The following is a 14131-nucleotide window of genomic DNA, read 5'->3' on the forward strand; positions in this document are numbered from 1 at the left end:
GTTTGATAGGGACCTGCAAACATATGTAAACAAATTCAGTTCTGGACAAATCATTCGTGTTGCCTATTTTTGTTTCGTCTCGTTGTCACTGTAGGCTTGTACCATGGGAAACAAGGAGAAGATGTCTACATTAATTTCCTGGTTAGAAGGTAATGTTCGAGTAACGAGCCATAAACAATAGGGGACTTTCATACAAATACCAGGAGATGTGGTGCTGGGTAATGTTCGAGAGGAATACCCAGTTCCGGCAAACGCGCTACAACCCACGGTACCACCCGAAAACCTAGCTCAAAATCAGATTTTTGAATGACTTTTAAATTAGTTCTGGCACAATGCGTCCAAGAAAAAAATGAGTCTTCAGTATGCAAAACGCGTATTTGTTATGTGTGTACTGAATAAAGTCTATGACTTGCTCGATATGTGCAGCTTACCTGTCTCGCTACCATAACGGCCGAACATTCGGTAATATTTGCTTATACACTGCTTGACAAAAAAAAGTGATGCACTCAGGAGACAACGTACACGTGTACAACATCGGCAGGTATATAAATTCTCTGTGAGAGATGGAACAGCTATCGGAGTGCTTTAGTGCTGTTCGTGTTTAGAATTGTTGCCACACCTCATAGGGTGTACTAGGGGATGAACAGCGTCAGATGTTGAGTGACTGCCGTGAAGGATAAGGAGATGCCGCGCACTCGTGTAAGGCAGCGTTATAAGCACCTATATTGTTGGTCTCCGTTAGGACGGCTGGTCGAATCGTCCAGTATATTTATAGGGTGTACATAAAGTCCGGGAACACTATCAATTATTTACTGCACAAGAACTAAACATTGTACAGATATCATACATACTGCATTTTGAAGAGAAACTCTGAAAGTTTTTTCTTACAAACATTCGATATGCGACCATGAGTGACCCGGCAGACGTCAATACGGTAATCGAATTCTTGCCACACCCGTCCCAGTCGACATCGTCGACTGTGGCAGTCGCTTCCCGTATTCTCTCCCGGAGCTCTGCTACATCACGTGGTAGAGGCGGGACATGTACCAGATCTTTAATGTGTCCCCACAGAAGAAAGTCACACGGAGTGAGATCTGGTGATTTGGGAGGCCATTGCATGAAACAGCTGTCCCCTTCTGTGGCACGGCCGATCCATCGATGCGGCAGCTCCGTCTTCAGGTACCCACGAACTTCTCGATGAAAATGGGGTGGATGGTTCAAATGGTTCAAATGGCTCTGAGCACTATGGGACTTAACTGCTGAGGTCATCAGTCCCCTAGAACTTAGAACTACTTAAACCTAACTAACCTAAGGACATCACAGACAACCATGCCCGAGGCAGGATTCGAACGTGTGACCGTAGCGGTCGCGCGGTTCCACACTGTAGCGCCTAGAACCGCTCGGCCACCCCCGGCCGGCAAAATGGGGTAGAGCCCCATCCTGCTGAAAGATGAATGGAGAGTCCGATTGCATTTGAGGCATCACGGAATGCACGACGCACCGACTTCTTTGGACTCCTTACGAATGTCTCTCGTACGCGCCCCACATCCACTTCACTCACACTGGGACGTCCGCTTCTCTTTGCCGGGCACAAGCAACCCGTCGTAACGAATTTGTTGCACCACTGGTAAACTGCTTTCCTTGTCTGTGGCTCCTTACCCTACTTGGATCTAAACATCCGTTGAACAGCTGTAGCACACTTGTTTTTGTCGAACTCCAATACACAGAAAGCTCGCTCCGCACCCGAACTCGCCATGTTTGCGATTAGCGCTAACTATCGGCAAATTACCAAACTACGCTGTGACAGTATACATGAAAAAAAAAACTTTCAGAGTTTCTCTTCAAAATGACATGTGTATGATATCTGTACAATGTTTGGTTCTTGTGCAGTAAATAATTGAAAGCGTTCCCGCACTTTATGTACACCCTGTATTTATGCGCCAGATGTTCGGCTGTCTGAGAACCAGAGGGCAGGCATACTCGTCGTCAAGGTTCTAGCCGACCAGGGCTGACTGTCACAAGGGACGATCGCCGTATTGTGCACAAAGCACATCGTAAGCCTATCACATTTGCGTCTGCCATCCGAGGACGAGTAATGGACTCTCTGTAACATTCTGTGTGTCCTTGCACAGCAGGATATTCTGCATCACCATACGTTATCACTCACGCGACAGCAGGGTGTTGCCATTTTTCAGCAGGACAATGCTTGTCCACATATGCCACGTGTCTCTAGGAACTACACGAAATGTATTCGCAGCTGCGAGTATGAACCACCTTCGGCTGTATATTAGAATGGATGGCGACAATGGAAATTTGTGCCAGACCACGACTCGAATCCGGATTTCCCGTTTTACGCGGGCGGTCGCCTACCCGCCTTTCCTAACCGTGTGCGAATCACGGCCAGACCCAAACTTCCATATGTTTACGTTCTTTTGCCACTACCTGCGCTCATACGTTCCGTATATTCCCGTCCAGGAAGGACAAATTTATTGAAAGTCTAGGGCTTGGAATTGGGAAATAAATACGAAAACGGTGTGCCCATGTTATTAACAAGTACAGAGCAATCCATTGCACTTCTTAATAACGCAGGCACAGCGATTTTGTCTCCATGGATCGTATGAACTGTCTGAGTGATGTTGAGTTACTCCCACGACCAACTAGATACCCAGGCCTGGTCCCAACAGAACATATAAGGGATCAACTAATATGTGAACTCCGTCCCAGTACCAGTACCCAGGATATCGAGGACAAGTTACAACAGTTGTGGGACAGCTTGCCTCAGAAGCGATACAACGGCTTTATGGCACCATTCCGAACCGAATCAGAGTGTGCTTCTAAAACGGGGGCAACGTCATACTGACGATCGGTGTCTTATTTCCAAGTTCTTTGAAAATTTAGCTCGATTTTCTAATCATTGAAATAACGTCACATATCCTATCAGTTCTTGAGATTTCATTTCGTTTCCTCTTCTCCTTCTGGGTGCTTCACTCTTTTTGTCAGGCATTACACATGCGTGTGTGTGTGTGTGTGTGATGGCATAATGTCGAAGCTCCGTGAGGCTGTTCCCGGATGATGCTGACGTATGCAGAGAGATTACAGTTATAGAGAATTATATCGAAATGCAGAAATATCTGTAGAGGATCGAAGCTTAGTGCAAGGATTGGCAGTTGACCCTCAACAGTTTAGTTTGGTTGTTTTTGGCAGCTCGCCATGATCTGCAACGTATCACTAGCTTTTTAAATTAGATGCATTTTCTCTGTGAAATCATAGCGACAAACTGGCCACTTATATAACTGGACATTGTTAAGAATTTTAATCTGTAACAAAATATGGCAAATGTAAACCACCAGCTACATTCTGTATGTTTTCAAACAGAATTTATTTTAATTTGTTTTTAAAACTTTCATTATCTTGCAGCATCTTTAATTTGCAAGGGAGATTGTCAAATATTTTTGTTGTTGTTGTTCTGGTTCTGGTCTTCAGTCCAGAGACTGGTTTGATACAGCTCTCCATCCTATTATATCCTGTGCAAGCTTCTTCATCTCCGAATAATTATTGCAACCTACATCCGTCTCAGTGTACTTAGTCTGTTCATCTCATGGTCTCCCTCTACGATTTTTACCCTTCACGCTTCCTTCCAATACTTAATTGGTGATCCTTGATGCCGCAGAACATGTCCTACCAACCGATCCCTTCTTCTAGTGAAGTTGTGGCACAAATTCCTCATCACCGCAGTTCTATTCAATACCTCCTCATTAGTTACGTGATCTACCCAAGCTTCAATTCTCTTCTTGTCTAAACTAGTTAACGTCCTTGTTTCACTTCTATACATGGCTACACTCCATACAAATACTTTCAGAAAAGACTTCCTGACACTTAAATCTACACTCGATGTTAACAAATTTCTCTCATTCAGAAACGCTTTCCTTGCCATAGGCTCTCCACATTTTATATCCTCCCTACTTCGACTACTATCAGTTATTTTGCTTCACAAATAGAAAAACTTATTTACTACTTTAAGTATCTCATTAGCTAAACTAATTCCCTCATCATTACCTCATTTAATTCGACCATATTCCATTACCCTCGTTTTGCTTCTGTTGATGTTCATCTGAAATCCTCCTTTCGATACACTGTATATTCCGTTCAGCTGCTCTTCCAGGTCCTTTGCTGTCTCTGACAGAATTACAATATCGTCGGAAAACCTCAAAGTTTTTATTTCTTCACCATGAATTTTAATTCCTACTCCAAATTTTTCTTTTGTTTCCTTTACTGCTTGCTCAATATACAGATTGAATAGCATTTTTATGTCAGCATGCTATGGTCCTTCCAGTGCAAGAGTAAAATTAATTTCTGTATACTTGACATTATGTTTTGTTCCTATTGTTTTATTTATGAATACAGCTATTGTTTTTGAATTGTGTCTCATGCTTCAAAAGAAAAGTCGTACGACAGTAAAAGTATTTTGCAGCCGTTGTTCAAAAAAATGGTTCAAATGGCTGTGAGCACTATGGGACTCAACTGCTGAGGTCATTAGTCCCCTAGAACTTAGAACTAGTTAAACCTAACTAACCTAAGGACATCACAAACATCCATGCCCGAGGCAGGATTCGAACCTGCGACCGTAGCCTTCTTGCGGTTCCAGACTGCAGCGCCTTTAACCGCACGGCCACTTCGGCCGGCCGGCCGTTGTTACTGCGGCAAATTTTTTAAATAGAGGGCGTCAGCCATACGGAACGTTTCTTTGCAATAAATACTTAACGTCTATGTGTATGTGTAATTGCTCGAGAAAATTATTCCATAAGACTTCTATGACTATATTTGTGCAAAGTAAGTGAGAGGTGAATAACATCTGGTTTACCCTTCGCGTTCTGATGAACATACACACCCAGGAATGTTAAACAATCATATTTATTCATTTCCTCTCCCCCGTGTTGTGTTATTATTGACGGGGATAAATCTTTCCGTGAACAGAAACGAATGAATTGTGGTATTTTTTCTCTAAATTAAGTGTAGATAGTGCACCGAGAACCTATAAATAATATTTTTTTAATATTTCATTTCGTACTCCTTTCGTTGTTACAGTTTTTATGGGCTTGAGTATGATACTTGCATCATCAGTAGGGCGCAATATTTATGCCATAACAGTATAAAGCAGGTCATTTATAAATGAAAATAGCAAGAACAGGAGCAGTCGCAGAATTTACTCTGTGGAAAGCAAGAGCAATTTTCCCCCAGAAGAAAGTTCATCATTAGATGTGCGTGAGTTATCTAACAGGAGCAGATCACGAAAATAAATGTTAAGCTTTGCGCATTAATAACTGGTAAATGCATTATTATTCTATTACACGAGTGCCAAACAATCAGGGAAACTGTTACGGTCACTGAAAACCAGAGAGTACTGTACGGAGCAGTTTAAAATAGAACGACCACATAAAAGTAATCGTAGGAAAGGCATATGGCACACAGATTCATTAGACCTCTAGTCCACCCACAATGGAGGTAATCAGCTTACAAAACTCTTGTTCGACAAAAACGAGCAGCGCGTTTCGTCACTTTTTTTTATGTATTGCTACAGTGATAGACAGTAAAAGGAAGGCGTTCAACATGACGACGTGTTCTACCATTGAAATTTAGAGAGCCATGCTCCTAGATGAGTCAACTAACATATTGCTTACTCCTACGTACATTGTCTGTTCAAACCCGTCCCACCCATTTTCGGACAGTGACATGGAGTGGATCCACACTTCACCTTTATGACGCCTTGACCTCTATTGGCGACAATTTCAATAAAGTGTCCGAATTACTGTGGAGAAATGGCAAACAGTTCTTCCTCATGAGCCGATACCACCGGACGTGGACGCTGGGGTCTGGAACGAAATCGATGTTCTGACTCTTCTCAGAGATATTCCACTGAATTCAGATCGGGGCTCTGGATAGACCAGTTGCTTTCAAGAATGTAATTAACCACAAACCGTTGCCTCACAGATGCTGCTTTCTGAAACAGTGCGTTTTCATGCTGATACACATGGTCATCATCTCAAAACTGTTCTTCTATGGTACACAATACACAGTTCTATAAAATGTGTTTATATCCTTTCCCATTTAGCGTTTTCTTAAGTACAGTAAGAGAATCAGACGCTGATGACTAAAAACACCTCCATGCCGTAACACCACTCCTCCGTACTCCAGTCATCCAAATCCATAACCTTCAATGGGATTTCAACAGAGTATAGCGTGATTCATCACTCCAAATCACTCACTTCAAGTCATTCACTGCCCAGAGGCGTGCACTTTACACCATCTCACGTGCCGCTTAGAATTGACTAAAGAAAGGTGTGGCTTATAAGGATCTGCTCAACTATTAGCACCCCATTCGTTTTAGCACCTTAGCAATAGTCTTTGTGCTAGCTAGACTTCTGGTAGTACTTTGGAACTAACGAGTGAATCCTTACGCCGATTTCATGCGATTTCTTACAACGACGTTCCGCAAAGCTCGGAATCAGTACATGAAATCTGCTCGGTCTTAGTTAAGCTGCAGTTGTTTCTTCGCGTTTCCACGTCACAGTCACGTCACCACGTCACAGTTACGTCACCACCAGTCGACGTGGCCGCCATAGAAGAGTTGAAACGTGCCTGACGGATTTGTTGCTAAGGTGACATCCAGTGACTTGCCCACCTTCGCAGACATTGAGCTCTCCTGAACAACTTATTCTGCCTCTCTACCGACAATGCAATACTCCCTGCCTCCTTTTGTATAGGTGGGTCCGCCACTCGTGCTCTCGTGACATGTAGTGGTCAATCCCGCATTATGTGAGAGCGTCCGAACAGTTTTGATCACGTAGCGCATGTCAAACGTAAAGTCAATGAAGATAAAATAAGATTGACTATGGAAGCTTATCAACAATTATTCTTCCCATGCAACGTTCTTGCCCGAGGTAAGAAAGGGGCAAGTAACTCTAGTACAGTAAGTGCCCCACCCCCCTCCCTGCCTCACATAAATGTGGTACCAACAGCACGGAACGTATTCGCAGACTCGTTTCGCAGTAGCCCCCTTCAAGGTACGCAACCCGCGCGTCACAGCCCAGTGATTGGTAGTATTCGGAGGTGCTGGGTCTTCACCGCCAACCCCTTCATCAGTGATTGGTAGTATTCGGAGGTGCTGGGTCTTCACCACCAACCCCTTCATCACGACACAGCCGATCAAACTTTTGCCGAACAATGTTTACGACGTGCGCTGTCACTCCTCCTCAAACCAGTGCTTTCGCCGAACAGCAGGGAAAAGGGACCAACTGAAGAGGAGTGAAACGGTGCACGGAAGGGAGGCGCATTATCCAGACAACTGTGATTAGGCTCCCGCGGCCTCACAACTACGATGCGACTAAACTGTGGAAGTACACGTCTCGCCGCCGTTAAACCCTCCCATCACGTAGCCAGTGGAGCGCCCCTTCACTTGCTCTTTTATGGTCTGCCGGATTTGCGTTCGCAGTGGAGCTCTGACTAGATGGACTGTTCACGAAACAAAAATTAGGAAAAAGAAAACGAGTTTGAGAGGCCCTCCCCCACTTTAATTCCTTACGCAACGCGTCCCATTAAAAACTAATCTCGTGATGTTCCTTCTTTAATTAGACAGCCCCCCGGTCGGTTCCCGCTCCACGGAAAGTTGACAGCGAGTGGAAGTTAAACCAGTGGGCCAATTACGATTCGTAATTAGTGTCATTTCGTTGGTCTCTGCGGCAGAGTGAGCCGCAGGACATGTAGCCCGTACTTTCCTATCATTAACGTCAATTTTCTCATTCAGAAATCCATCTGACTGCTTAAATGTCTCCATACTCCGACAGTAATACTGTAATATCTAAAAAGTCTACCTAAAGTGATTTGAAATTATGGATGAGTTTCTGAAACATGGTCGACGTTGGGAAACCGCTGTTTAGTTTCATTCGAAAGCTGCAGCCGAGTTCTCTAGCATAAATTGCTCTTTTGTAGTTCATCACACAGTACTATATATCAGTGTTTTATTACAACCAATTAAAAGTGAAATATTCTACAGATAATCTTTTCTTGAAAATTGTGTTAATTTTGACCATGACATAAAAAAACACGTTGAGCAACGAACTTCCTTGCCTTGAAACAGCTCAGTTTATTGTAGTTTACTTCCGAAAAGTTTGCGAAATTCGTGTTCGACAAGCCAAAATGATTTTCCTGTTCCTAAAGTCAAACATTTTTGTCGCTGCCTCCTTCTCTGATCAGTGTCTTTAAATGCCACCTGGTTGACCTGAGCTCGATTCACGAAGTTGACGAGGGTTTTTGCTAGACGGAAAAGCCAGAACGGCTATATTTTACAATGTGAGAATTTAGTTAAAAAAATGGTTCAAATGACTCTGAACGTTATGGGACTTAACATCTGAGGTCACCAGTCCCCTAGAACTTAGAGCTACTTAAACCTAACTAACCTAAGGACATCACACACATCCATGCCCGAGGCAGGATTCGAACCTGCGACCTAGCGGTCGCGCCGTTCCGGACTTAAGCGCCTAGGACCGCTCGGCCACAATGGCCGGCTGAGAATTTAGGAGTTGCGTGAAGGAGAAATAGGGCTCCGATTTGGGAAATCCGACATTAATGGCCGGGAGAACTTTTTACTAACTTCATGTAGCCTTTTTTGTCGAGCCTTTTGACTGGTTTTATATGACACAATTTTCTCATCGGTCCCAACATGTTTATCTCAGAGTACTGACTGCCAGTGACACTGTTGGCGGACAATTACTCAGGGGCAGCGAATTCAATGCAGTTTTGAAATGTGTTGACAGGCTTAATATGCAAACACGGGTAATTGTTTAATATGCAGATTACTGCGCATATAAAGTATCCTAACAAATAAAAGACCAGTCATTATGCTCAACACTAATTTCGAGTTTTGTTAGCATTTTTCTTGAGAATGGGCTGTAAATCTTCCTTAGTTACAAAGATACAAAAGCGTACAAGTATTGTGTTACTAGAAATTGGATGTGCATAGATTAGAATATAAGTCTGGTTCTTGCTCTATGTGTTACGTCCTTTTACCTGACTGAAGGTAGAAGTGATGGTTGCTGAAAACGTAAACGTAGCATTTAGAAGCTGATTTTGTTATGCGACGGAGCATTTTGAGTATTTTTAAGCAATTACCTGCTTCATATATCACGATGCTTCTGTAAACGCCAAGATCATCACACCTAAAAAATGACACATATGTGTTACTTACATTCAGATAATTTTTTAAAAAATTCTTATATTATCCATTAAATTTACTCTACTTTGCATTTGAACCTTTCATCCTTCAGCCTACTGGTTTACGACATAATAGCAAACATATGTACCAAGGCATCAACTGACTGGTGAAAGACCGAAACTAGTGATAATGTAAAGAATTAAAATTAAGACTGTTTTTTGAACATCTTATAACTGGTTACTATGTGTAGACAGCTACAGATCAAAACAATAAGTCAGCATTTTCGTGAAGTTGGAAGATCTATAAACTGGGCAACCGCAGCCATAATCTATCTGCAAGGCAGAACAGTCGCTGTTCTTTAAACAATCGATGAAGATCGGCGCTTCTTTAGGTATTGCACCTCTGTTGCAATTATCTACTCCATAAATATTCCAAGTGTAGTGTTACATCTACTGAAAAGTACATCTGTTACTTACCTGAAAGTAATTCGTATATTTTTAGTCTCTGCTTGCTGTCAAAGAAAGCTGTACAGGAAAACTTACCGTACAAACGTCGTAACAGCGTAGTGTGGAGTGTAACGGATTCTGAAATTTTCTTACGTTTCGTTCTCAAGAGAGTTAAAATAGATACTCGGGAGTATATGAATTCAAAATGGAAATGTTATGTCTTTCTCTCTCTGGATCTGCAGACAAAACTTCTTATGCACATGTTTGCAAAAAGAGTAACATTGTTAAGTACAAAAATTGTTTTAGAGTATGTCATCTTAAAATGTTAGAACATTTGCGTCTACTATATTGAAAAAAATTAAACGTCCATAATTACATTTTCTACACAGATTTCACGGAAATTTAACATAAGAGACGTAACAGAAAATTAAGGTATAGGTAATTAGTAAACGAACACTATCGTTTTAAAAACAAGCCCATAATATTTATTCATAAGTGGCAGAATTACTTTAAATTTGATCTGATATTCTTCATCTTCTCTACGTACAACAGCAACTGTGGTACCTCGGATGCTAATAATTGTATTTTTTGTAAGACACTTATGAGGAATAGGAAGTATTTTCTGTAGGAAGAGAGGCACAAACATCGCATTGCAATGGTTCTTTTTTTAAGAAGGTAGCAATTAAAATGAACGACATAACGCCATTAGCTGATGAGAAGAATAGCTCATGTTAGTTTTTATATCGTATTGTCTGTAGCTTTTTTGATGGTTAATACGCTCGTTAATTGATAGTATTGTTGCACGTGTCACTTCGTTACTGAGTTAAAACATCAGTCATATCTTTTAAATGCATCGAAAGCTACATACCAGTCATTCGCACAGCTCTCTGTCAGCTCGTTTATTGTATGATTATGACAAAATAAACGTACCACTGCAGAAAAGAAGACGACAAACATTTGTATCTTAGACTTATAAGCCAGAAAATTATGACTACAGCCAACCACACCATTGGATGCTGCCTGATGGCGTTGCGGGCACGTGACGTGGTAACGGAAGTATGTAATCGGAGCAGACAGGGAAGGGGAATCATCCTAGCGAAGATATGAGCTGCAAATGAGGAAATCCATTCAGGTAAGTGACTTTGATACAGGGCAGATTATTATTATGCAGAGCCTGTGAACGAGTATCTCGAAAAAGGCGGAGGTGGTCGAATGTGCTACTGTCGTAAGCATCTAGGGAAAAGGGTATTAGGAGAGTGAATTTACCATTAGGCGCTAAACGATTGGACGTACACGACTCGTCATAGAATGTGGGGTTCGGAGGCTTGTCTGCCCTGTAAAGTAGAATGGATGGTGATCTGTAGCATCTCTGCCGAAAGAGCACAATTCTGGTACACGCCCAAGTGTTTCAGAGCACACCGTTCATCGCACGTTGTTGAACATGGGGTTCCGCAGCGGATTGCCCCTAAGTGTTTAGATGTGAATTACGATTGCAGTGGGCACAGAACCATCGGGACTCGACAGTTTATCAATGGAAACAAGTCAGCTCTTCGGCTGAATCACATTTTTATTACACTAGGCCGCTGGTCGTTTCGTTGCCAGAACCGTACAACAGTGGTTTGAGGAGCATTGTAGTGAACTCAGTGATGTAAAGCCTACGGAACACACCTGGGTCGCTATCGGGCGCTGTCACCACGTACGCCAATCAGCGGCCCGTTATTTACGCGAATTACATGACCTGTGCGTAGACATCTGATGCCACATACCTACAAAACCTACGAACAAACCATCGGACCCCTGACACGTAGGCCGGCCGCGGTGGCCGTACGGTTCTGGCGCTGCAGTCCGGAACCGCGAGGCTGCTACGGTCGCAGGTTCGAATCCTGCCTCGGGCATGGGTGTGTGTGATGTCCTTAGGTTAGTTAGGTTTAAGTAGTTCTAAGTTCTAGGGGACTTATGACCTAAGATGTTGAGTCCCATAGTGCTCAGAGCCATTTTTTTGAACCTGACACGTAGAATTAGCCATTTATTTCTTTCCAAAGACAGAAAAGCAAGCTATTAAGCAGATGGTCATATTGTTTAGGCTCGACACTTTAAGTTAACATAATTTTCTGTAGAACAGGAGTTTGTATTTGAGATTACCTGCTAGACCTTCAAGAACGAGTAATCGATAACAATGTTATGGGTACAAATTCACCCTTATCTGTGCTTCCTAAAGCAAAGTACTTGATAGATGACATCATTTTTAGCTCTAATATTATATATATGATTGTCATTGTTGTGTATGCACTGTTTTCGGCTATTGACGACAACTTTCATAAAAGAATATAGGATCACGCTGTTGCCACGTCGCCCTGCTGGCCTGTCTATGTTCCACATTGAAGAATTATTGCAGAAAATTAATGTGCCGTAGGTACATACAGAAATACAGCTGGTAGAAGGATCAGCACCCTGTCCTTTGCGGATGATGTAGTTTTAAATTAGCACAGAATAAGCAAGATGTGGTTCGGATGGCAAAAGCTCTAATGGAAGAAACAATGGGAACATATTTGAAGATGAACATGGATAAGACCAAATACTTGTTACTGGGCAGAGAGATCGATGACAGATCGTTAGATGTGGATGGTAAAATTGTTGAAAGGGTAAAAGAGTTCAAATACCTTTCAGCATTAGTTATTGAAAGGGAAGACGTGAACAAGGAAATAATAGCAAGAATTCAAGTTCGGAAAGCTACTTAAATCCCGGCTTATGTCGTGATCCATGAAGATTAGGATCTACAGGACAGTAACGCAACTTGTCGTCGTATACGGAGCAGAGATTTGGACTGTGTCACAAAAAATAGGAAGAAAACTCAAATCAAATGTTCAAATGTGTGTGAAATCGTATGGGACTTAACTGCTAAGGTCATCAGTCCCTAAGCGTACACACTACTTAACCTAAATTATCCTAAGGACAAACACACACACCAATGCCCGAGGGAGGACTCGAACCTCCGCCGGGACCAGCCGCACAGTCCATGACTGCAGCGTCTCAGACCGCTCGGCTAATCCCGCGCGGCAGGAAGAAAACTCCTAACTTTTGAAAATGTTTTTCTGAGGCAGATATTTGGTCCAGTGAAGGATTGAGACGACTGGAGAAAAAGGAAAAACCGCAAATAGCAGGACTTGTACAAGTTGATAGACATCGTGGTCCTGATTAGAGAGAGGAGACTGTGGTGGTACGGGCGTGTAATGCGCGGAGTATCAGCAGTTATCAACATGCAACGTTCTCCATAGAGCATGAACAATTCCAAGTCTGTCTTTGTTTGAAGAAACGATATTACTTGCGTGGAATAAATTTAGTTACAGTTAATTTATTTCATTTTATAACACACTAACTGAGAGTACAAACAATCAGAAAACTCTGAACATTGACAAACTGTGATATTATCGTCAAAAAATTGCTTTTATGTAAGGTAGTAATATAATACATGCCATGTAGAAGGTTCTGAAATATATGTGGGTGAACAAAAAATAAATAACTAAGTCTTTTATTACTTACAATTTTCTTGCAATCTATTTTTATCCTTCGTGGTTATATAAAATGCATGATACCAATAACGTGGCGTAGTTCACGGCTATGGACGTTGTTACCCTCTTCGCAGGCGCTTTTACTGTGATGTGATATGATGTGTGTGTGTGTGTCACGTAGTAAGGAACACTAAATAATAAGGCCACGAATGACACATTTCTAAATATTATTCAACAATAGATGTCTTCTAAAAGACTGCGTTAAATATGGAGACGGGACGCTTTATACACAAATAAATAAAATAATCTATAGGTAGCGGAAAAGAAATTCCTGCTGAAAGTAAAAAATCGCACTGTAAATCGCAGACAGAAGCACATTAACCTAAGACAAGCGCTAAATATTACATATTGCAAACGATAAAATGCAGCAATGAGGACAGAGATCGGAAAACCTTTTAACGGCTAAACGACATAAGAAGTGATGTATCATTCGGTGGGCAGGGGCTCTGTAGGAATTTATCGAAGTTGATATATACCAGAGCAAGACACGACAATTCACAAATTTACTTACAGAAATTTTCTCCTATCACACACAGCAAGCATAGTACGTTAAGCATTTTCCGTGATAGTTTTAGAATGTTTATCGATGTTTTAACGTGTTACGTACGTTCTGCGTCCTACAAAATGTGAATGTCAGCGAAAATATTTTTCTAGGTTGTTTCCTATTGTAGTCCAATATGGATATTCTGTTATTTAATAAAGAATGTTTGACATCTGGTAATGCGCGACAAACATGAAGCATAGATAAATATTATTCATTGTGACAATGTCTATTACATACTCGTGAATCATTTTAAATACCTAATTGTCACCAAACCAGTACATGTTATTCGTCTGTGGCAATCGTTGACCTCGAAACGTCTGCAAAAAATGAACTCACAAAGGTTAATTCTGTTGAATTCATTGAT

This window comes from Schistocerca americana, chromosome 1 (assembly GCF_021461395.2).
Source record: "Schistocerca americana isolate TAMUIC-IGC-003095 chromosome 1, iqSchAmer2.1, whole genome shotgun sequence".
Classification (NCBI taxonomy): domain Eukaryota; kingdom Metazoa; phylum Arthropoda; class Insecta; order Orthoptera; family Acrididae; genus Schistocerca; species Schistocerca americana.